Source organism: Argiope bruennichi, chromosome 4, assembly GCF_947563725.1.
Source record: "Argiope bruennichi chromosome 4, qqArgBrue1.1, whole genome shotgun sequence".
Taxonomy (NCBI): domain Eukaryota; kingdom Metazoa; phylum Arthropoda; class Arachnida; order Araneae; family Araneidae; genus Argiope; species Argiope bruennichi.
Window position 1 is genome coordinate 134,775,143 of NC_079154.1, and position 27,370 is coordinate 134,802,512.

Genomic DNA, 27,370 nt, shown 5'->3' on the forward strand with positions numbered 1-27,370 from the left:
AAAAGTGGCTACAGTTCATTAATTAAAAACGATTCTGCAATCATTCATTTGTCAAAAACGCTGACGTTCTCTAAAACGTTCAAACAACTCATTCGCAGCCACTGTCTCACAGGTACAATACATTATGGATAATAACCATTCTTTTAATTTTTCAAACATCATTTCCTTTTCATAGAGCATTTATTAACATGGTATCTCTTTGTAAAACTAAGACATGAAACTTGACAGTTTCCTATAATGACTTGTTTTATCTTAACATTACCCATTTCTTATGAGCAGATCTCTGGTTGCTGTGGAACTCCCAGCATGCCCCCTTCCGAAGTGACACAAAGGGGCTCGGGAGCCGTTGCGTCAGGGCCGTGTGATTAATGAGGTATTCGGCAGGATAGATTTTCAGCTAAGGTTAATCGGCTACGTAATCGACTGGTATCAGATATCCCTATTGTCCTATTCGTTTCGCCCTGTCCCACCAATTTCAAAACACTTTTCCAAATGCTAAGGAAGGGCGCCACATTTGGCTGGAAAGCGACAAAAGATACTTTTGTGAGCAGAGTAAATGAAAGGGTTAAAAAAAATCTGAGAAAAAGTGTTCAATAGAGATACTTTTGATTTAGTTTAGTTGGAGTTCGAAATAAAACCGGATTAAAGCCCTTTAGGTCCCTATGTATACTTCATGAGACCCCTCTTTTAATAAAATGATTACCTGTGCTTCAAAATACAACGCCTTATTAATTTAATCAACAAATTATTTATTTTAAATCCTTTTTTTCATTTTAGCATTTTTATGAAAATCTGTGTTTTTATATATTCATTTACTGTAAATGCGCTGCATTCACGTTCCTACAAAAAAAAAAAAAAAAAAAAAAAAAAAAATTCAGAGCGTTATAACTAAGTAGACATAATGAAACAGACGGGAAACTGGTCAATTTTACTTAAAAAAGTATTTACCTTATTATTTTATAATATTTGATTTTAAAAAAATGTTAATTTTATCCTAATATTATAAATCAAAATTTTAATATTTTACAAACTTATTTGACAGCTAAGCTATTAACGTTTTTTTTTTTAATGTTTACATGCGATTGTCTAGCAGCCTTGAGGCAGTAGGCAATTAATTGGATAATCTTATAGTTAAAACATTCAACCAAAAGCTTTTGATAAATTTTCGCTTTAGATCTCGCTGGGTCTGAAAAAAAAAAACACTTTTGAAATGACATCTGTCTAACATTATGTTGACACGATAACTCAAAAAGGTACATGCTAAAAGGAAGAAAATTGGTAAATATTAATAATCTTAAAATGACTTCATCAAATTTGAGGTGAAATCCGTCAACTGAAATTTGTTTGTCCGTTCCTGTCTATATGAAGAAAAATAACTCAATAAATGCAACGTACTGGATAGAAGAAATATGACGTATAATACTAGAATGGGTAAATTCAAAGTCCATACCAAGTAACTAATTATGTTCTGCCTGTTTATTCACATGTATCCAATAATTCATAAATGTAACTGGCTAGATGGATGAACTTTAGTATATTAACATGTCATCGAGATAGTAAATCTATATCTAATTCTGGATTTAATTAGTACAGAAAGAGATGCAAAATGTATATTGGTAGTGTATTTTCTTCCTAAATGCTCAAAGTCTATTTTCTTCATAATACTACGAATTTAAACATTAAATACGCAGTATTAGATAAGTATATCAAAAGATTGAAAGGAGAACATATCGCTGCTTTATAATGAGCGAATGCAGAAGGAAAGCGCCACAACAAAACAGTTTGATTTATAATAGGGTAAGTAAGGAATGTGATCATTATATACGTATATGTAGGCATATAATATTTTTGAGTGGAATTTAATTTTAAATACCAATAATCGATATTCTGTGTAACAAAGCTCTATATTAAAAACGGAAGTTGCAAAATTTCATGGAGATATTTCTATAGTTTAGTGATGCAGTGCGTTGTTATCTGCGCTGCACTCGTCATGACTTAGATCATAGAATCTTGATAATGGACAAAAATTAGATTATTTCGTTCATTCGTGAAGATTAAAAATGGTTCAAGAGTTCCACGACTGTTTCATCAAAGAACTTTCTACGTATATATATTTTTTATTCGGAATCATGAAAATAAAGAGAAGAAAGGGATTGTGATATACAGTATGAATTCAGGAATGATAATATCACTGCTTAGAGTACTAAAAAGAAGTGGTAAAGGTCATATAAAAATAAATAAATAATATAGAAAAATCCTATGATCATAAGGACGTCCAATGTTGAAAATGTGAGTTTACATTACTGTGATGAGATGCATTACAAAATGAAAGTGAGATATGTTCTATCTTTTAAGGTAATAAACTGAAGTAGAAATTTGACTTTAGCTACGATATATGGTAGTAGATGGACGTCACACACTGAAGGAAAATCAAGATAATATAGAACTACAAGACCGTTCATAATGAGCAATTCATCGCTAAAATGTACTTCTGTCTGACAATTTTTTAATTCATTACCTGGTTCAGAAAATATCTAGAGGATAGAATCCATGAACTGTTGGCTCTGATTCTTGTCCCTCATTCAGAGCAATCTTCTAACTCTCTCGTATTTCTCTCCCTTTTAACCCATTAGGTACGCGATAGGTTTCTTTATAATTGGTTTAATTTCATTATTTAATCTAATTTTTCAATAAATAAATCTAGTCGCGATTATTATTTTTACTATTGAGTAGAACGTTCAATGTAGAATTACCCAATTTGGCACTGTTTGGGAAGCTGAAGACGTGCAAACCCATTTTTTTAAAATTTTAATTATTTTAAAATATCAAATGGTGAATTTATGTGCCAATGATAATTTAACCACTTTGTAGCGCAACATTTTATCTATAAAGATAAAATGTTGAGCTGCTGCTGGCTTCGTTTCTGTAGTGAACTTTCCGAATGGATAATAATAATGATTATGAAATGCAACTCAGCAACTAAATTCATTCCCTTTTGCAAAGTCACGAAATGTTGACGTGGATTTGCAGAGCGGGTAAAGTCACAGTTCACGACCGGAAAAAGTTTTTCACCTCCCTAAATGTTCATTTTCACGAATAAAATTAAAATATATCACTTTTTTTTTACAATTTTTATTTAAGGAACAAAGAAATTCTTGTGATTTTAGAATAGCAAAAGGGAAAGCAATGTTTCCGTTTGTATTAAATTTAATGTTCTACGATTTTTTATGGGATTTTGTCATATTTTCATTCCAATTTTAGTTTATATACATATGCTGAAGCCATAAAAATAACCATGTTCATCAATATGTATCTATGCAAAAACACATTTTTGGAGCCATTTCATGGCCGAAGAGAGAGGACACTTTTGAAATTTGAAAACTTGATTTATTTCAACCCGGGAGGCATACATTATGTACAAGAAAAGAAGTGACGATCAAACGGACGTCCATTCACATCGCAATACAAATGCAAAAGAACGAAAGAGCCCGAAATATTTTTCCACAGTGATTTTATGCTATGAGATTCTGATAGGGATTCTTTGACACGTATATATTAAGGAAAGGCAAATATAGACACATCTTGAAAGAATTTGCAAATATTAAGGATTTTTATCTCTTCACTCGGAGCGTGAGAACCGCTGATTTTACAATTTTCTAGAGCGCGTGTAGCAATAATTAAATAAAGAAGTAGGAATCGGATGAGGAAATAAGAGACCCTTTTAGAATGAAATTAAATATATTAAACTAGTAAATATTAATAAAAATATTAAGAAATAAGATCAAAATATTTAAATTACGTTTTGCAATTTTAATAGTGATTTTAAGTTAAAGTAGTTTAAAATAAATCTGGAATGAATGGAACATTAGTATTACGAGCACATATTATGAACGTGTTGTTATGAGTATGATTAGAAAATCAATTGTTATAATATCTATGAGAATAATGTCATTGTAAAAATAATATTAGAAATCGAATTAAACGATTTTTAACGATAATGTTTAAAATAAATTTATTATAATTGTTTTATATTTCGTCATGCGCTATTTGTTTCAACTATAGCAATTTCGGATTGCTACTTATCAACATTTCTTTTCTTCTTCTTCTTTTTTTTTTTTTTTTTTTTTTTTTTTTCAACAAAACTCTGTTTAAAAATGCAATTACGTTTTATTATAATATTTTACACACAATTAATTTTAAACAAAAACTTGCAATGTTACCTTAAACAAGAATTACCTTTAATATGATTTTTATCATTTCGCATTGCATATGCTTCTTAGGCTCACCTTGAAGTAACTCGCACACGTTCACGACGCAGCTCAGTCTCAACTCGTTCCGAAGATACGCGGAAAGTATAACTTTTGATTCCGAAATTTTGTTTTCAAATGTAATTAGTTCGTCGTTTCGTTTCATTATTCATTCGGATACTATCTCAAAACCCATGTTATCGAGGAAGTACTCACGCCCACTCGAGGAGCCGTAACTTAAATTTATTTGTCACGAGCGTGCAATATGTGAACAAATTGGAGGTTTAGGATTATTTACTCAACATTTTTAAGTTGGTTTTAAAATGGAGTACGTTTAAAAGACAAAATGCATATTTATACCTAAATTTTGAAATTAAGAGAAGGCGTACAAAATCAAACAAATCGTATTGTTTAGATTTTAGTTATAATAACGTCCCGTTTTTAAAGAAACACTAGGGCTATTTTGGGACGGACCTCGCAATTTTCAACAACGGTCAGAGGATAAGGACGACACCTGAATTGGCGCCCCCTCTTCAAACTTCCACACCACGTCATTGGGAGGACATTTGGCTCTGATGAATTTAACGTACACCAGACCCGCTTACACAACTGTTTTTCAGTGGAATTGGGTCTCGAACCTGAAAAGTCTCGCTGTACCGAATAACAATCAGGTGACGAGAATGGAATTTGAACCCGCATGGAATTTCCACACCTTGTGGAAGTGTGGAAGGCGTTTGATACGCAATGAAAGATTTAACTTTCGTTAATTGAGTCCACCCTTCCAAAGAACTCTGGGAAACATGAGAGAGTCGAACGACAAACCAATTCTAAGAAACAAACTAAGTGGACAATACAGCTAGGATTCATTGAAATTCTGAAAATTTGAATACGTTCAAAGATAAATACACAAATTATGTATACAGATAAATAAAAATTACAATACACAGAAAGAGGAAAAGTATTATACGAAAAAAATAGAACAAATTAAAAATAGCTGTACATGAAAAAAGGGAGCAATAAACAAAATATTGAAACAATTTGCAGTAAGAAACAAAACAAAAGAAAAAAAAGCATTTTTTCTTGAGATACCTTGAAAAGAGATTTTCACCACATTTTTTTATAGTAAAAATCCGTCTCATATACAGGATAATTCAAGCTTCCGTTGATGATCTTTAAAGCAGACAGGTTCTTTCTGGTAAAGAAGATCGTTTACGGCAAATCATTTTTACAACACCTATAAGGTTGCAATCGCGAAAATAGGGCTCTCTTCGACAGTGAAATAAGCAAAAGAAAATTTACGTTATATGAAGTGCATTACTCAATATAATTAAAATATAAATTAATAATTGGATGCTGATCTTATTGCATGAATTAAGTTATTGTTGTCGTTGCTTATGACACTTGTCAGAGAGAAGCCCGTTTAATTTTAAGCCAAGTTTTAGCGTCTCTTGTTTCAGTAGCGCCATCTAGGGCCAAAAATACGTCTTAGTTATTCATGCGTCACAGAGCTTTTTAAGAGGCGGAATTCATTCATACATTTCATTCACTCATCAACAAATCATAATTTAGACCTGAATCAGAAAACGATCACGTCTGATCCAGTACCCCCAGTGGTATTGCCTCGACTTGGATGACTTTGTTGTGACAGATTTATACATGCACCAGCCACCATATACACGGGAGAGTCTTCGGCCGACAAAGTTTGAACTCAAAACCCATGGGATGCGAATCTAACACCCTACTTGTCACTCCCAGCCCACGAATTAAGTACAAGTCACAAATAGCACAAAAGTATGATAATATCAAACAGGTCGCGATATCAACAATAAATCTTTGAACTATTTCCAATAACTGTTCAAAAGACTCATCGTTTGAAGATAATTAAGCTTCGCATATTGTTATTCAGGCAACCGTATTGTTGTGTTACTGTAACTGCATCCTATTGCTTCTGTTATGCATTTTATCTTTTGGTAATCCATGGACCAAGAGCTGCCTGTAGTCCCTACCTTTTAGTTTGCAACCCATCTATTTTCTAAAAATGTATTCTTTCTGTTTTTATAATCTAACTTTATTTAAAGACTTTTAAATCACTGCCTTCTGTGGAATGGGAAACACGGTTCTCTGACACCGATATTTTAACCCACAGATACCGCAGCTCTTAATTTATTTTAAAACGAATGTATTGAAAAAAAAGAAAAAAGAAAAAAATATGACTGTTTTCAGAGCTGTTTCCGTCATGATGCAGTAATTTCTAAAAAAGTATAAATGCCCAAATAAAAAGAATTAATTCAAAGAAATAATAAAGTAATGAAGTTTCTGAAAGTGATGAAGTTAGCTGTAATAACACGCAATGCTTTATTTTTTATCGCTCTTTGAAATAGGTTATTTTCGATTATTTATATAAATAAATGTTCGTTTTATTTCTTTTTTTACTCTATTTCAGATTGTGAAACATTTTATTTATTTATTTTTTTACTTTAAAAAAAAAAGCCCAATCGATAAAACGACAATTCAATGATTAGGATTATTAAAATTTTAGAAAATTTATATAAATTCTTTAAAATTTTGCAAAGTTTTTTGAAGATGATATTTTCATTTATCCTTTAAATTATATTCATCATATAAGGAATGAATGAATATATAAAATTGATATTCATTTTATAATGAATGAAGGAATATCATTTTAGCACATGTTTCTAAAAGTTTTAAACTGTACGTTAAAAGGAGTACAATCAATTATTTCGAGGCAATTAACCTAACAATGGATGAGATTTTAATAAATAAATATAAATAAAAAATAACACTCAAGAAAGATTTTATCGAGATTTCAGATTGAGATGCCAAATTATGTAATCCTAGATATATCCAAAGTGCAAAGTTGGTTAGTTTTTTAAAATAAATTATTCATAAACTTAAACTTTTATTATAAAATAAAAACTATGAGCTTTAGAATTTAAATCGTCAAAGTCTGTTACATCCTATTTCAAATGACTGTGGCAATTGGCATTGTCATATTCTAAAAATAAAATAAATATTTCACTCATAATTATCTTTTTTTAAATCGAAAAGTTTAATTTAGTGCATTTCTACATTTTTTGCTTTAGATGAAACGAAGAGCTATATCTCATAATGTTCTAAATTACAGTCGAGTTTTTTTCAGTCAATACGAAAGAACAGATTAAATCCTGAGATATATAATCGAAACAATCACAATAATTCTAAACTGATCGCCAAAAGGATTTCTTATTTATAGTCGCTCTAGAATTTTGTTTAAGGCCTAAAATATTAAAGTTTGGTTATTAATTATTAGAGAAGAGATAATTAGTGTCGTAAAATATATCATTTTAAACACTTTTTTTTTTTTTCCTTTTTCAAAATAAACATTTCTAGAGCACTTTCCCTTAGAGTCAGATTTTCCAAAACTTTTCATCCTATAGTCGGCAAACATAGTCATTCGACGAAACTGACGACATACCATTGCAACATATGTAGGTTTTCTTCGAGCAAATGAGATTCTATTTTCTCGTTGTTAAAATTAGTTACTTTTTTCCTGGACAGCTCACAAAGAGGCTCAAAAAGGGCTTACAAAGTGTTAATTTTTTTTTTTTTTTCAATTTACTTAAACTTACATTTAATCTTCATTCAATCCATAGTTTCTTTAAATTTTAAGTGCTTACAATTGAACTGAAAGATTTCGCCAAAAAATACAAAATAATATTTTGTATTTGTATCGAAGCTTAAACAATAGATGAAACGAAATCAGAAAATCACATTCGAAACACTTCTTCTTTTGGCGACGTATCTCTCCTCGGGGATTCCAGCTACAAATATATCACCAAAATACACAGCCAAGCGATACATCACAGTCATCCAAAACCAGAGGTTTCACTCCCCTTTCTAAAAACTTCTAAACATCCATTTTTCACCAAAACTTCAAGAAGAAACAGGAAAAATTAAAGCCCTATTGTCTGCAGATGAAGTTCCAGTAGTCGCGTGGCCACCAGGGGGGTTCCGGCCTCACCTGCTAGCTGGGAGGGTGGGGGTGACAAACCACTCTTTTCAATTGTCACGTGAATGCATGATTTATCGAAGCATGCTGTAAAAGATGGATGGTAAAAATCTAGCCAGGAAATCAGATCTTCCAATATCACATATCAATCTTTGTATCTACATCTGGAACACTTTATGAGATTTAGATTGAGGGTAACATTGCTGGGCCCCCTATTTTTACAAGGCTGTTATTAGAGCATCCAGAGTGGGCCCCTCTTGTTGTCGAAGCTCTGTTGGAAAGGAAAGCTTTAATCTCTTTTGCTATATATCAGATTGTGATTGGGAAATGCTTAAGATTAAATTGAGATGAAATATCTTTTATTGGATGTTTAGCTTCGAAATAGAAATGAGATAGATATCTGATCTTTCATTTGATGCTACGCCTTACCCTCATTTTATGTGTACTTGTGGAGGCTAATACGACTGTATAAAGGAAATTCAGAACAACACCGTCGAGAAATGGTTATTTTTATTATCTAGAGCGGTCATCCATAAATTACGTGTCACATGTGTTCTATACCTTAATTTTTCCGCATTATTACTAAAAAAAGTTTATAAAACCATATTTTGTTAAACATGATTAATCAACTGAATTATCTCTACATACTACCTTTAGTTCTCTGGTTTTATTTTCATAAGGAAATTCAAACTTGCGGTTTCGAAGAAATATTCCACAAGACGAGGTGAACAAAAAAAAAAAATTTATATTGTCAAATAACCACGAATAGAAAAAAAAATTAAATAAATTTTTAATTAAGAGAAAAGAAATCTAAACTTTTTCTACAAATAGATTATGTTCGGATTAAAAATTTAAAAAAAACTCTTGAGAGATAAATAATAAGTGAATAAGTGAATAATAATAATAATAAGTGCATAAGTGAATAATAATAATAAGTGAATAAGTGAATAATAATAATAAGTGAATAAGTGAATGATAATAATAAGTGAATAAGTGAATAATAATAATAAGTGAATAAGTGAATAATAATAATAAGTGAATAAGTGAATAATAATAATTGAGAGATAAATAATAATTGAGAGATAAATAATAAGTGAGAGATAAATAATAATTTGAGAGATAAATAAGGAAGTGAAATATCAATTTAAACAATTATTTACAATATTCCAAAAAAATTTCATATGGAAAAAAAAAGAAAAGAAAACATTGTTTTTGACTCGTTCGTTTTTATTGCCAAATATCAAAGAATCTAAATGAAATAAGATAGTTTGTTAAATTAAAAATAAATGGTTTTTAAATTTTATCTTAACTAGGAAATATTAAGTTGAAATTCATTTGTATTCTCTTTGTCTGAACTACCTACATCAGCCATTGAATATTGAACCTAACAGCTTTTATACCACTCAGTATAAGTTAAAACAATCCAATAATGATTATTTTTTGAAAAAAATTATGACAACAATTGCACTGCGCTTAAGTGAAATAATGATATTGGTCTGAACTTCATTGTAAAAAAAAATAAATGAAACATTATTTCTATCAATATTTAAAAAATTGTTAAAATTAGATGTTGCTGTAGCATAAAAAGTTACAAATATCAAATTCTCATAATATTATTTATTTAATTTAACTCACAATTATATTTAGCATTGGCAAAAGAATATGCACGTAAAAGTTTTTATGAAAAAAAAATTGGTTTAAATTTCATATCAGCATTAAAAATCATTATCACGATTTGCTTTATAAACCATTTTGAAAAATGTATTAAAATGAAAGAAAAATTACACAGAAATAAAATTAGTTTCATTAGTTACTATTTTTTTTAGAAAAGGTTATTATAAATGGAATCAAATTCCCTTGTTTCAAGTGAGCATTAACTTATTCTGAAGCAATAATTTAGTTGATTGACTAGCTAAGAATTTTTACGGGTTGAATTGCATTTGCCAAATGATACACTCTTCTTGTTAGTTCATAATATTATATACCTTCACTTATCAACTTTGATTTTCATTGTAGATTATATAATCTTCGCCTTTGTATTACTTTCCAATTTTTTTTCATAGCAGACTTTAGAGATAATATATATTAAGTGCAATATGCATGTTTCCAAATATAAAGCTTAAAAGGTTTTGGAATTTTTATTTCATAAAATATCACATATTAATAAAATAATTTTTATTGAAAATTTTCTTTATAAGAATGATATAAAGTACATATGACATATTGAATCAAATTCTATAAAGTAGTATGATATATTTCTCACCGACTTCTAAATTTTATTAATGAAAATGTTTGTAATGTGCAAAACAAATTCTTCTCGAACAACAGATTTAACAAGAACCCATTTGACACACATTATGGATTTTCCGTGAGATCTGAGTTTTTGAACCTTCTAGTCCCAAAATTGCAATTTCATCCCCAAGCCACATGTTGTAGGTCGAGGGAAATGAAGCTTCATTAGCAACCCATCTAATGTTGCTGACAGAAACAGTTGCATCTGAGATCTCGAACCTCTTTGGAAGCCGTGCCTCTGTTCTATTAGGAGATTCAAAATGTTGAAAAGCATTGAGGTCCAATCCTCTATCTCATATGCAAGACCCTATGCTTGTGATATTAGTCATGATTTTTTTTTTTTAATGTTAGGGATGATATTGTTCTGCTATATTAAGTAAAACTTGTTGGTTCATATGTTCAGAGTCAAAAAATAATTATTGACACATTTTTCATATATGAAAAATATTAAAATAAATACATTATTTATCTGTGACATAAAAAAGTATACCATAACGAAATAATAAAAAAGTTTATATGCTTGTAAATATTAAGCAAACTGCAAATATAAAACAAAATGATTCACATAATGAAAAAGCACAGCCATTTCACATATAAAAAAATAAATGAAAAAAGAAAAACACACAGACAAGTCTGCCAATTAAGCCTTTTTTTTACGTATAATTTTTCAGATACTATTTCTTACAAAATCTCAAAAAGCGTGGAATTCTAAATGCGCATCTCGTTTTTCTGTATTTTCCAGACATTGAAAAAAAACAATAACAGAGAATTTGCTATAGGAAACAAGCAAAATAATAATGACTTTTAAGAGAAACAGAAAATTATTTCGTAAAGTAACAGAAAGTGTACAAAGAAATCTCTAAAAATTATAGGTAGGTTATATTGAGTATAAACAGATACTTAACTTTTACAAAACAGAAAGGAGGATTTACTGAATTATTGTACATAAAATTGAAGCAACCCCAGTTACAATTCTGTGAAAAAAAAAAAAAAAAAACTCAGTGCAAGTTCTATTATCATAAATGACTACTCCGTATTACATAATACGGAGAAAAATATTTGCATTGACTATTACACACGTAAAATAGTTCTTTGAAGTAATCTAATCGAAATTCAACAACTTAATTCTATTTACCTCTTATTCAACAACTTAAACGGAATAAATCAAATAAAAAAAATCGCATGCTTAAACCATTAACAGTTTAGATTTTCACACTGTTGTATGAAATGACATTGGCTCTTTTAAATAATATTATATGGATTAATCTAAAAATCCAGAAAAAATTTAAAATATAAACGAATTTTATATAATTTTTATAGAGAATTATCACACCCATGATTGATGTATTTGATCTATAAATTTTAAAACTCTGTAACTTGATATACTTACCAAGCTATAATAGGACAATAAATAGTTTCTTACAGATGATAAATAGCACAAATATACTTTTAAATCTAAAAATAATGTCTCCTTAAATACTGAATTAAATAATTGAAGATAAAATATCCATAATATGAATATTATCTCGCCCAGCATCATAAATAATTCAATTCTTAATAGCTATATTTTTGTTTTAAAAAGGTCAAAATAAACACCTAACTTTTCCATACTAGAATTAATTCGCACTTATAGATGCTATTAATATTTTATTTCAGGTTCAAAAATTTTATTACAAATTTTGAAATTTTATAGGAAAATTTCATACATATTTTTTCAAAGATTAAAATTTTTCTTTGCTCCCGACTGTCATATGGCTTATAATTGGAATATTCATATAAGAAATAATTATAATTTTGGGAAAAGCGCGAGTGATATTTTCAAAATGAATCGTTACGATATTTAGGAGAATAATGCACAAAATACAGTTTTCAATAATATCATGAATGCAGTACGAAAGAAACAGATTTATAACAAGAATATTTAGAATACAATTTAGTCAGATCTGTTACAATTTGTAATAATAATTTGAAATTTTGAAATTTCTTAACGAATATATATTGAATATGTATATCTAAAAAATAAGTTATCATAAAATTGTGAAGTGGATAGAAAAAAGAGATTGGGGAATCCTTCATAATTCTTCTCTATTAATAATAGATAAAAATGAGGAAAACCATTTGAAATTTTTCGTTATCAAATTTAATCAAATAATTGAATTTGGGGCTTTTCATTTTCATGAGTGTTTTATTTTTATAGATAAATGTGTAATGGATGCCGCAAATCAGTTTTTAACCAAATTATAAAATACAAATTTTCTTTTCATTCATAAATGGTAGAAGTTTTAAAAAAATCTAAAATGTACATCAGTCATTCCCGCTTCCAACTAAACAATAGCAATAATATTTTAATTTACAAACCAAAGGTTTTGTCCAATGTCATATGGATTAATGAGCCTGTTCTTAGAATTATTTATTTTTTTTTCGCTCTAAATCAGAAAGAATACAGAGACACCGAGAAGTGTTCCAATCTGTTCATTTCAGCCTATCGAACGGCCGGAAGCAGTGGACAAATTGCTCTTGAGCATCGTGCCCGCAACAAAGGCTCATCAGCCAGCCAACGAGTCGGCGACGTCATTCAATACCCCAGCGCGGTTTTCTGGCAAGAGAAAACGCACACCATTCACATAATGCCAAAATCATCAATTTGCTCACTAAAAGGGCCAAATGTTCCCATCCCAAGGCAACGCCAACCAGAAAAAGCTCAACCCAGGAAGTGAGGACCTGTTGGACTCGTGGCTTCCATTGTGGGACCCCTCGATCCCGAACTGAGATAAACTACAGCCACCATCTGCTGAAGAACTTTCTGCAGAAGATCCTGGAGATAGGAGCATCATTTCCCAATGAGCATTGTGTCCAAAAGGGCCCAACAGGGCCTGGATCCTTTGCCCACCTTTTTTTGCATCCACCTCATCTCCCCCTCTCCCACTTTTATTATTACATTGCTGATGATTATTGATCTTCACCCTCCTAGGTGCTTGGGAAATGTGTGGTCAGGATTTTGGAACCGCCGCCTCCATTAACTGTCAATGTCTTGCTGGTCCACCACCCCTCCCGGGGGGTTGTGAATAGGAGGCCCCGTGAGCGATCCTTATCAGATTGAGATATAAGCTCTTTTCCAGTCGTCATTTTCGAGGTTGTGCTAGTTCATGCCATGGTGAGGTGAAATTTCAAAAATCAGGAAAGTAATCGGGATTACAGAGCTAACAGACCAAAAGATAGAGCGTTTTATAATAGTTTCGAGGTGAAGATAGACCTTTTAAGATCTGATAGACATTGAAGATAGAGATGTGCGTTTTAGAGATATCGATGAGTTTTTGAGATATATACTTTATTTTGTGCAGATACGCTTGCTGAGATAGTTGTAAGTATTGTTAAGCGGAAATTGTATTTAAAAGATTAGTTCTATGTAGGAGAAATGCGATTAACTTCAATTCATTTCAAAATGTATTTTAAATCGGTGATTTTATCTGTCATTTTATTCAGATATTTATTTACAGGATAATCAAATATTTTTTCCAACCAGAGTTTGAATCAAAAGAAAGCAAGAAGTGTAAATAACTAGGACATTTAATTGAAATAGTAATAATAATTCATTATAACTTTTCAAAAAAGCAGGAATAAATGGCTGCTTTTATTTTTCTCCTTATTTCAGTTATGGAGAAGGGGATGAAATTATATTTCCACATAAAGGATTAAAAAAAATAAAATGAGCAAAAGAATGAATTTAATAAAAACATAATTTATAAAAAATTAATACAGGATGTTTCAAACACACTTTTCACATTTTGAAGAGTTATTATATAAAAATTTGATAACACAAAGCAAAATTTAATGCTTTAAAATAATTTAATAAATACTTTAAAGTAATTTCTTATATCCCAAGTACTGCTAATAATGCTATTGACAAAATAACAAGAGTTGTTAAAATCAGATGCACATCGTCTTACGCATTTTCTTCCAATGACTGTATTCATGTCATCAGTTGTTGCTGATCTTAAACATGGCATGTTAATCAAATAAACAAAGTATGTTGCTGCAAAAAGACACCGAACACTTTTAAGGAATCTCTGAGACTGCATTTTTTTTAAAATTTTTTTTAGAGTATTTAATTTTCAGTTTTCATTCTGCTTTACAAGGGTCAGCCTTTATTCAAATTAAAATAAATTAACTTTAAGAACATTTTTATTATGAGATTTCCAAATGGCTTTTCACTTTATGCTTACAGTTAATGCGATCTGATGTTTCTTCCCCCTCCCCCTTTCCTTATTTGTTTTGGCAAATTTTGTATAGAGAATCTGGGTTGAGTTTAAAAAGTTTGTAATCTCTTTTTACCTTTTTATTCCAAATTACAAATCATTTACGTAATTTTTCTTATACTCGAAATTATTAAACCGTCATAAAGGTGGCCAACAATAAAAAATAAAATTCAGTATTACAATTTCTACAAATATTTTCTTTTTTAAAGTAGACTAGATTTAGGATTTTAGAGGTCCTCAGAAAATATTTATCTCGGGAACCCCTTTCTCCTCCAAACTGCCAAAACAATATTTTTTTATTAATTTACATTTAATAGCTGTATAAGCAATTTTAAATCGCACATTTTGACAAACTAGCAAAAAGAAATAGCAAAAGGCTTGGTTTCAGATCACTTTCTAAAAAATGGATTATTTCAATATATCGCGTATTAAAAGGAAATCTAAAAATAGTAAAAGAAAACTAACCTTTTCTTACCAAAATCTAAATAATGTTTAAAAGTAAGATAGCCATTTTTTTTTTAAATTATGAAACTCTCTCAATTTTTTTCCCTTTAGAATTATGAAAAACGTGATATAAATCTTGCAGGGAAGTAGGAATGTTTACTTGAATGTTCCAAAATTAATTAAAATAAGTTTTATAATTAATAAATTAATAAATTTCAGTTCCATTGCATTTCCTTCGTAATTAAATGAGAGTAAAAAATGAAATAACTTTCAAAATACCGAAAAAAAGTATAAAAAGCGTGTCCTTCCTAAAATGGAAGAGCCTACTTGGCAACTGCCTGTTTAAAGAACCAGTTTGACTTAAATACTGATAAAATAAAAATTAAATAGCATTAAGTATTACGAATTCTGGCAAATTTCACAAAGTATGATATGCTCAAAGAAAGAATGTCAGTTAATCTAAATGCTAAAACACACTCAACATTTAACATCTTGCACGCTCAATAGTATTTCATTGTTAAAAGAGACTGTCATTCAGACTCATGGTCATTGTAATTATGGTGATTGATTCATCAGAAACAAATACATGTACAAAAATAGACGATAGTTTACCAAATATTAGAAAAACTAGATTTCTTTTTTTTTAATTAGTAAACAAAGAAATTCTTTTCTTTTACTATTATTAAAAGCAAGTATGCAATTATAATAATATCAGTGGTTTGAAATCGAACTCACTCTAAGCCTTCTTCAGGGTATCACTGCATAAATATTCTACAATTATCAGTTTAATTTCTAAGTTTAATTTTTTTTAAAATTCTAATCCAAAATAGCTTATTTTGAATAATGGACTTTATTTCACATCAATGATCGAAGAATCATTTTTGAAAGTCATAGATATCAGAAAAGTACTACCGATTTTTGCAATGGATAGTTTATAAAGGAATACTTTTTCTTAATGACTACGAATAAGAGAAGCAGGAGAAAATATATTTAGTAACTGCAATTAATCTAAAGTACAACGAGGGCCACAAAAAATCTAATTATCATTTGTGATTATATGTGCATATTTAAGATTTGCTCTTATTAATGATTGCAGGAAATATTAAAATAACTGTCAAAACAACCGTTTAACATAAAAACTATTAATTTTGATGCAATCTCACAAAAGACCAAGAATCTAAATAGCTCTCATATTATATAAAAAATAAAATTCAGTTATTTAAAAACTTATTGAATAATAAAATTGCGATTAGAAAGATTGAAGCCTTTTCAATTAGTAATGTTCTATTTGAAACTCTGAAATGTGAAATTCGAATGGATACGAGATCTTTGCGTGACGCGTTTTAGAATTTTAGTTTTAATATATTAACAATTATTTATTCAATTTTTTGTCTTGGTGGCTACGAGAGAAATTTCTAGATTTTTATCTTTTATTTAATTCTATTTGTTATTATTATTATTATTTTTATCATGTTGATAGCTTCCTTCTGGATATTCTATTCAGAGTTTAGATTTAATTAGCTTGGGTTGTGACTGCACATTCAATTTTATTCCCCAGATTTCTGTTTGGTCCCTTTGCCCAACATGCCTTCGATATTGTCTTTATTAGCCCACACCAAATGTGCTCCCTCTAAGCTTTTGCATTTCTTTGGTGATCCATTAGAAACTGAAAATTGGGATTCCTTAGAAAAAATTCAGGAGTAATTACAATGTGAGTAATCACTAATTCGAAATAAAACTCAATAATTCGAATCGTCTCCTCAACTTTACCATCATACATCACAGAATTTGAAACTTTTATGCATGTAAACTGGAATTTGTATTCACAGGGTCGCTTGCCAAAACAGTTCATTGTAACTCTTAGCAAGGCCACCCGGAGTATCAACACTTTACAGAAATCGGATAATAGATTTATATCTTCTAAATGAATTAATTTTCGAGCTAAGACTCTGCTCCTGTGATCTGTATTCCGTCAAACACTCTCAGTGGACAAGTCGCTGATATGATTTTTACTTCTGTGGCGATTGTTTGCTGACGTCTTTGGCGATTCTGTGACAAAAGCATCTCGATGCGGGTGGCATGCCTTTTCACCACGAGTAATTAAGCGCTACTTTGACAAATGACTCTACCTGAACAACAGGATTTGTTTCTGTCCTGAATCTTTGAATGTTGTAGATGAGCATATAAAAACCAGTGGATATTCTTTCTTATTCCAGAAAGACTCCAGTTATTCAAAGAATTCCTCTTTCTCATTTCAGCTCTAAAATCTTTCAGTAGTTTCTTCCCTCACTAAGTGCAACTCACTGCCTACAGTAAAAGGAAAGATATCGTATCAGATATTTACTGGGCAAACTTAAAACGCGGAATTGCTTTATTTGTCTTGCAGAACTTACATATACGCTTTTTGTTATTGTGAAATTATGTTCCACAAGAAACGACAATCATTCAAGTTATTGCATTACTGATCATCATTTAATCAGCATCTGGGTTTTTAAATTCTACAAATGAAATCTGAGAAAACTTTGTAGTCAAAAGAAAAGAAGAAAAGAGAAAAAGGAAAGAAAATATCTTTATAATTCAACTGATTTATATGTATTAGCATCATAATAATATAAATCTGTGGAAGAACTGATTTATATGGATTAGCAGTTAAATACTGGTATACACAAGGCCAAAATTAATATAACAATAATAATACGATATAGTCAGCATCAACCTTGATGTATAAGTAATACAGCATACGCAAGTAAAGACTAAACTGCCCTTTAAGAAAAATATATTATATTGCTAAATCCACATGTCCATTTTATACTTAAAATTTGTCTATCTATGCATGATAATACTTCAAGTAATCATAGATGATCTCCAAAATGATCTATTCCCTCAGTTCTAGTGGTTAGAATCATTATAGATTAGATGACAACAGTAAAAATCCAAGTTCCTACTATCTTTAGTGTCTACTGTTCTAATATTGTATATAGGTTCATGCTTACATTTTCCCATTCCCTTACCTCATTTTTAAACTGACAATCTATTATCAGGGTAGCATTTAATCGTAAATCTATTATTATTGATAGTTATTAATAGGAAGATTAATATAGGTTATTATTATTGGAAATAAAAAATATTACGATCAGTTCATTTGTAACTAATTTTTTGAAATTTTTTGATTTATTGGTAAAGCAATTAAGAATCTCCCAGAATTCAAAAAGAAAAAGTGGAAACTCTTTCATTCCACCCACATTGCCTCTTCACCTGAACTAAAAAAAAATCCTTGCCAAAGTTCCGTTAGTTGGACGCGATTTGGTTCATTCCGCAAGAAATGAGGCAACATGTCAACGTAATCTCATCTGACACTCGCCGGCTAAATTTAATATAAGGTTTAACTACCATTCTTTTATTTTACTTTTGCTGTAAACTTCCTAAACACACGATTTTCTTCTTCCTCTTTTCACACATGCACTGGCAACACTCCCGTGCAGAAATTCCTAAATAAAAAAAAAAGATGGGAGAGAAAGAAAATATAAAAATATATCAACCTCCCTCTCTTCGCGGATTTTACCTCAACGATAAACAGACCCTTCACAGTCTTCAATTATTCGCGAACTCACGATCGCGCGTGATGCGGCCAGCACTATTGTCCGCACTAATACACTACCCACTTACTGACTGGTTATTATAAAGCCTACTTTGCGAACCTTTAAGAAAACAACTGAAAAAGAAATCAAAAAGTCAATGGGGCCGCGAGTTTCGACTGCCTGCCCCCCTCCCTTCATACCCGTTTAATATCTGTGTTCGAAGGGGCCCCCACTGTTATTTGCATGGGCGGTCCCTTCGGCAACGGAAGGTAGGGATTTTGACAGGCCCTGTCAGCAGCTTCAACCAGGTCCTGTCTCTGGCAGCGGCGAAAATTGCTGGTTTTGCGGCCGCTTTGGCGTGATGGACCAGGCGAGCGGTCGCTGCCTTTGACATGTATCACTTAGCGCCCTTGCAGAATGTGAGAATTTGTTCTCCCTCCCTTTTCTTCAGATCCGCCTGCGTTGATTTTCATTGACACACGTGTAATTTGCAACTGCGGACTGGCATCGGATACCTCGCCGTCGTGGAAAGAGGTTCATTCCTGCACAGCTACACGAAACGTCGCTGGTTAAATAAATACATAAGTTGTTGTGGGGGAGGGGGGGATCCCCGAAGATATGAAGATCGTGGCAGAAATAAACATTCAACACTGAAAAAGCAAGCTAAAAGAGATGCCATGCACGAGTTTTATGAAGAAACCATTATAAGTTATTAGCGCTCTTTCGAAGATTGTACAGAAAATATTGTTTTCTTTCATGAATTATTGAATTTGTGATATAGAAAGCTACCACTAAACTATTACTAGAAATTAATTAGAAATTTTAAAAATTAGATTCGGCTACATTTTAATAACTTCAAAGATAATAGCGGTGTTCTAAGGTATCTTATCAAGACAAAATTAAATTTCTAAAACAGAAAAGTGGAAAAATTCCTTTTGGGGAGATATAAGAAAATAGTAAGTCAAATCTATAGAGCACATTTCTCAAAATTTGTATTCATCAAGCTACTTATAAACAGCAATGTAAAACTTGGTAACCCTATTTCTGTAACAGAGTTTTAGTGATCCGAAAATTGAAAAATAAGCATTGAAAATTGGAATATTTATAAATAATTAATCAAAAAAAAGATTCAAGATAACAGAATTTTTCAATAAATTATTTTAAAATGCTTAAATGCATAATTCTGTTTATATTCTGTCAACAAGTATTTAAGCGTTAATTTAGAGAATGAAACTTATGTGAAGTTTGAAGCTATAAAAGGGATTCATAAATCAGTTCATATACTCTCTTGTGAACTACTCTCGAATTACCCTAGAATTTATAAACAATTATACAATACAAAGCAATGAATACAAACTCATTCAGCATATTCATTTTTCCTAGAATTCGTTTAATTCGAGTTTCTGTTTCATAATAATTTAACATTTTTTAAATTATAACTATGCACATAATTACGGAAGGGGTGCAATGGCAAGTTAAGATGCTGTATCAACAACAAAGCTACTTAGAGCGATTACTCGACTACTTAGAGCGAAGTATTCAAAGGTGTTTTCGTACGAAGCAATAAACGTTCCTAATATTATTATTCGTGCTGTTATGATTTTGTGATATTGAAAATTCCTCCTCTCTAATTCCTCTAAATATTTTTTTTTTAAATTCCTCTAAATCTATAGTGAATACTTTATTTGATGTATACTTTTCTCTTGCTTAATTCATTAAGAAAGATGGCGCAGTCTGGCCAGATATGGCTCTTGCGCCATAAAACTTTAAGCAACCTAACCATCATTAACAAAGAGCATCGTATGACAATCACCTTTTCCGTTTGCAATCCTTGCTCTTTTGTAAAAATGATTTGTTTCTGCGTACTTTTTTGGAATACCCTGTGTCACATGTTTCAGGAGTTTTTGATTATTCGGAATCATCGTTATCCCTTCTTTTTCTATACCCGGGGGGGGGGCACCTTGAAACGAGAATGAGATGCTTTCAGTATGGTGGTTGGATCTTGCCACCCTGGTGGGTACACGAAAAGGTGGAGGTCTGACTCCTCCCATCAGTGACGGGACGTACTTCCTTAGGGAAGGGTTGTACCATAGCCGGTGAGAGCTCTTAGGACTCATCCACTGTTCCCGCCAGTGTTGCTGTTGAGGCGGTCTGGCCATTTAGTGTTTATTATCCGTGTGCCTTCGGGCAGGTCAGTGATATGATACATCCCTTCTTTCTTAAAAAAAAGTATTGGTAGCTTTCTTAAAGGATTGACTGCATTTTAAAAAAAACTTCCGCATATCTTTTTTTTTTTTTTTAGTGTTTGTGTGTTATGACAGAAATAAATTTAAGCAGGAAACACACAAAACATGAGTAGCATGTTTTTCTCATGGGAATTTTTCTTCCGGATGGGTTTTAATAAAAATAACAAGAAAATCAAGGAACCCTGCATCATAAATTTATTTTATAATTCATTTCAAATTCAAATTCGAAATGGGCTTTAATTTTTTAAATTTTATTTTTATTTTTTATAATTTGTTGACTTTATACTTGGTATAGATATTTAAAGGCAATTTCTATGCTGAAATTATTCCGAAAAAAATTAATATAGTGTATAATTTCCATGATAAATCTAATATCTCATTTTTTTCATCTATGAAAGAAAAGTTAATAAATTCCAGTTATAAGGAAAAACATACGAAGGTTACAAAGTTTCGTCTGAGAAAGATTCGATTCCTTTATGTTTCCAATTTAAAAAAAATGAAATTGAGCCGCTTCAGTGATTTCAAGGACAATAAATTAGAATTAATGAATAAATAAATTTAATTCATGATAATATTTTAAATTTGCAATGATTTTTTAGCTTTATTTTTATGCGCTCATAAACTAGAAGAGACATCGAAGAAAAAGAATAGTTGGAAAAAACCATGTTTGAATAGCAATTAGTTTTAATTTATTCAGAATTGTTTACATGGATATTTCCTCATAATAATTCGATATTTAAATATTTAAAATTTCCTCTATGGTAATTCAGCTCGTGCTTTTTATAAGAAAGAGGTGTGATTAATTATTTCCAGAAGTTTAGCAGCAATTTTTGCGCCGAAAAAAGTTTCAATCGTGAATTCTATGTATATATTTTATTATTCATTTTGTTTTCTGTACGTTCCCATTAAATGTCCAAATAGCTAATTGTTACCAATTAATCCAGCAGAGTCTGTGATAATTCATAACAGTCTATAATAATGACGCATGAAGTTTATACCAAGTTCATTCTGCCCCTCTAATAGAACTACCTTAGATGCATCCCTTTACTTCCTACATTTTTCTTCATTTTTCATTTCTTCTATGATTATAACGCTCGGAAACTTAGCTTGTATTTTTGTTTCACACACTAACAAATTATACAACTCTTTGTAATTCGGTTCAATAAAAATGATCTTTTCTTGAAAAATAATACTTTAATGAACCCCATTGGTGAAAAATACTGCAATTTTTTTTAAAGTTATGCATTTTCTCAAAGATTCTTGATTTATCTGTCATTTGCAATTAATCAGAGAAAAGGTATTCTTGGATTCTTTCTTATTTGTATAACAGATTGCACCCATCTAACTCTTAAACCTTTATCAAGGATCGTTTTAGCGCCCCTTTTCCCTGCTTATGCGTTTAGGCAGGGGCCAATCTCGCCACCATTTTGGTACAATTCTGTGACATAGGCATGTCTTAAAAAACGATGCGCAGAACGATTGAAATAGAAGGAAAATAGACGAAGACTCTTGAAAAAGTGCTCTATAGAAAAATCAGTAAAAATATTAAATACATAAAAAATTAGCTAATGAAGACAAAATCGAAAATATTGAGTCTAGATAATATAATGCAATGTCAGGTTTTCATTTAATTATTTAGTAGAAATTCCATAATTACCAAACGAAACCTGATGGAAATGCCCTGTCTTCAATCTTCTCACATACATTCGCAATATGTGTGGAATTTAATCACATGGTATAACGATAAAAATCCAGCCTATCATTTGGATCTCTTTCCTTTGATTGATTTTATTCAAAATTCGATACATGTCTTCATTTGTAGGATCGCAAACAATACTTCATGCAACTATTGAGTTGCGTTTCTGAAATATTCATTCACATATGCATGAAAGGAGATGTTTAAATCTTTACAAAATAGGATGCATTTCTAACGATCATAGTATAAAATGTTATCCATTTAGCTAGCCGCATTTTGTCGTGTTAACATACTTATACAGACGAATTGGTTTACAAGCATATTGAAAGACTTCTCATCGACTGATATGTCTAAGATTGGATACTTTTCGGCAATTTTGATGGAAAGATCACGTACAATGTTCCGTCCTTTAACTCGTTTCATTTATGGGCTGTTCGCAATCATAGAAACAGGCACTATCATTTATGAGCTGTATGTTCTTGAATTTGGAAAAAAAATTATTAAATTTTTCAATATCTCATGGACTGATTTTATTTCACTTTATTATTATTATTATTATTTGAAAGTTACTATACTTTCTCTCTCTTTCTGTTTTATACAGTAAAATTGCACTGTAGACAGCATACAATGCATTAAAACTTAATTGGTTTTTTTTATCAAAAAGGATTTTTTTCAATTAATTAATATTCGATCGAATAAATTTAGTAGATATCTCGAATTTTTCGTCTCCTGATTGAATTTGACTAAGCTCCTCAGACATCTGATTAAGTAATATGCATGTTAATTAACAGGGTATTATAATTCTAAGTATCAGAATCAGTGGAGTATAGCATACATAAAATGTTCATTCTAATCATAGAAAATAGCTAATTTTTAAATCGTTAGAAGCACATATATGCTTTAATTTGAAAAATAAAACTTTAAATGAAGCAAACAATTGTTTTTTTTATACTGTTTAAGTCAATAAATGGAGTGCTAAAAATACTACATGTTCTAAATTTTTACATATCTCAAATAAAATGATCTTGATATACTAAAACTTTAAACGGAAAAATGTTTTCCTTTTTTATAACAAAAATGGATCGAATGATGAGATCGAATTTAATCATTTTAAGCCAATCAGCGTACGCTGATTGGTTTAAAATGATTATGAGGCAATTTTACATGTGTTTATGCTTTTTAGTTATTGCGTGCGTTTCGTACTCCATCCAGTAAAAATATTCCGCTCATTAGATTGAAAATAATCGTAAAAAATACTTAAATATTAAATTTTTTTAATTATTAATTATCAAACTGAGACTATTGAATGGACAATTTTTTAAACTTTAAGATCATTTAAAAATTATGATTACTTATAATATTTTCAGAATATTTTTCGAGGAAATATCTAAATAACGAAGTCGAGAATTGGCAGAATGAAGTCATTTTGAATCGTTTATAGGATTTTCATTCTATTCAATAAAGGATGGGTTGTTGGCAGAAAGGTATGCATATTCATTTTTATCACACTGTTGGAGAATATGCCTGTGTAATTGAAAACATAATTCTTCGTTAGTACAGGATCCATTTCAACCAATTGGCCAAATTTTCTGCCAACAGCGATGTTAGGAAATAAATGATTTTTTTCTTTGTAGACTTTTTATTTGTTTTGACGATTTTGCTAATTGTTTGTAGTAAATATTTGCATGAATCAAATCAATGTTTCGAACTGGTATCTATAAATCTAGCTTATAAAGTTTTTTTCCCAGTCTGTTCTGCTCATATTCACTATAATAGTCTTCTTCATGAATCACAATTCATGCCACGATACATATACAGAAATGTCCACTCACCGCAAAAGTGACGGGAGTGGCAACCGCAAATAATCCGCAAAGGAGGCAGATCAACACTAAAAGGTTTCTGAGCAATTTTTATTTATTGCAGATGACATAAATAACAATTATGATTCATTAAACAATAGCTAAAAATATTTACAAATATTTTGGTTTACTTTTTGTTTATAAAAAAAAATGATTATTTGTCATTGTTTTGCGTGTTAATTTTTTTTAAATTTGGAAATAAAGTGTTTCTTATCAACCTTTTATGATTCGCAAATATAGAAAATCGAAAATTTACTTGATGTATTTTCTTTTCCATATTATATTTTCTTCGTAGAATTTATTCAAAATAAGTACACAAGTACTTGATGTTTGAAAATCTAATTTAACTCATTTTGTCCGTATTCATTACGAGCATCCTATTAGCGAACGAAAATGTGATCACGAATCCGCAAATGAAAAAATTATTTATTTTCGACATTACAATCCTTTCTTGTATTTCAGTTTTTTTAAACAATGTAGCAATTTTAACATAAAATTATTAACATTTTACATAATTGAATTACTACAATCGAAATTCATATCATGTTTACTGGTGCTGGTCCCACAGCAATTAATCTATTTATGACTAAAATTATATTTTAACCCTTTCTAGGGCCGTGGGAAGCATGCTTCCCTCCAAATTTATCAATCTTTGTATGAAATTATGTAGGTTGGCATAAGTTCTGACACATTTTTTTAGTAAAACAGAAACTAAGATACTCACATAAACTTTTTCTCACACAAAATGATTTGTCTTGATTTGTACTTTATTATTAATTAACGAAATTAATTAATTAATCAAATTAAATTTATCTAATAAGCTAAATGAATCCCTTTTCTTATTCTAATTTCAAGCCCCAAAATATTTTAACATAATATGATTAGAAAAAAAAATGGCTTTTTAAAGGGTTAAAAAATGCTCTAAATTCATTTTTGATCATATTTAAATTTTCAAGTTTACTTGAAATATATTGAAATGAAATTCTCGATGTGAATTTTAATTTTAATAAGCAGTTTGAAAGTCAAGGACAATTCCTGTATAAACAAAAATTGTGAGGAAATAGAATTAGTCGTTCGGCATGAACTTTATAGGTTTGTTAAAGGATTAAATGCTTAGATAAAAGGAGAAGGGAAAAAAAGAAAGAAAATAAGAGTTCAAAACTTACTTACTGTAACTACATTCTACGATATTTCCATGCTGATATATATTAGACATCCAGGAAAGACGTAGAATACCTTTTATATATTATTTATATTGTAAAATAATCAGAATATTTCGTTCTAAAATGTCAGAAATCTCGATTGTATCTTTCTCAACTATGCAAAGCCTACAGAGATAAAATATCAGTGGATAGGGTTTTTTAGAGACTTTCTAACACAATATACTCGATTGATGTTCAAACATATTCTTGCTTTAAACAAATTAAAACAGTATGTAAAACAATGGTAATTAAATGAAGCCAACAATGCCAATGATTTTATAAATACAGCCATTACCAATGAATATCATATAAAATGTATGAACACATTATGCAAATCTTTGTGAAATGTAATGTAAAGTCTCATTGCAATTACGATTATGTATATAATTCAACCACCTGACTTGCTAAAGAATTAAAAATAAAAAGTAAGTGGTTAACTGATAAATTGATTTTTTTGTTGATCGGAAGTTTAAATGTTAAATGAGGTTCAATCAGCGGACCATCACATGCCTTCATGAATATATTGTCTGATTATATTGATTCATTGACCTTTCCCTGTTCTATCCAAATCTGTCTAAATGATCAAAAGACACTGCCCATCGAAAGTTGCTTTTGTTATGATTACATATATGTTTCATGAGCATATTGAAAATCAATAAAAAGCTGAGATAGATTATACTATCTAGTTGTTGCATTTACCAATGAACAAACAGCTTCATTCAACAGTGACTAAATTTATATTACATCTAATTGTAATAAGGTTCACATTAATAAATTATCATTGCTATTTTATGCAAACACTTCAGTGTTTCATTCCAATAGCTCGGTAGAAGACTAAATAACTTTTCTTTTTCTTTGGGGGGGGGGAGATAGGAACTCTGAATCAGCAAAAATGTCACACTAGTGAGTGATGTATTTGGCATACTGCCATCATAAAAGACATCCTTTGCTGTTCATCTTATCAACATTTTTTTCGCTGTTGCGATTTTGGAAGATACTTTAGTTTTCCTATTTATTAGTCACTTCAAGTGACCAGGTGGTCGTCCGGAATATTAATTATATTTGTTTTCAAATAAATTGTTTTTTAATTGTACATGTCCTTGATTATGCCAAAGTATTTAACGTTAGAGCCGTGTTATTTTACTCTGTCTTACTTATTCTATATAAGGTGTACAGGAATCTTTCTAATGGAGACAGTCTCACATGGCGCTATTTAAAACATAAATGTGAGGTTCATTTATCTTCTAAATCTTGCAATACTGTAATGACATCCTTTTTATACGTCTTGTAAATTGCACAGATTAAACAGAATCCTTCTTTATTTTTAACAATGGAAAAAATATCGTAGGATCCTATTATTGAAGAAATAATGAAAACGGTTTGAACTTCAAGATAACATTGTAATTTAGTGTTGAAAATGAGGCAAAAACATATTTTTTAAAAAATTGACGAAATGCAGAAAAAATGGCACAACTATTAAGTTATTTGCATTAAAAATAATTTTTTTTTATAAATTTTGAAAAGATGTAAAATTTGTTTTT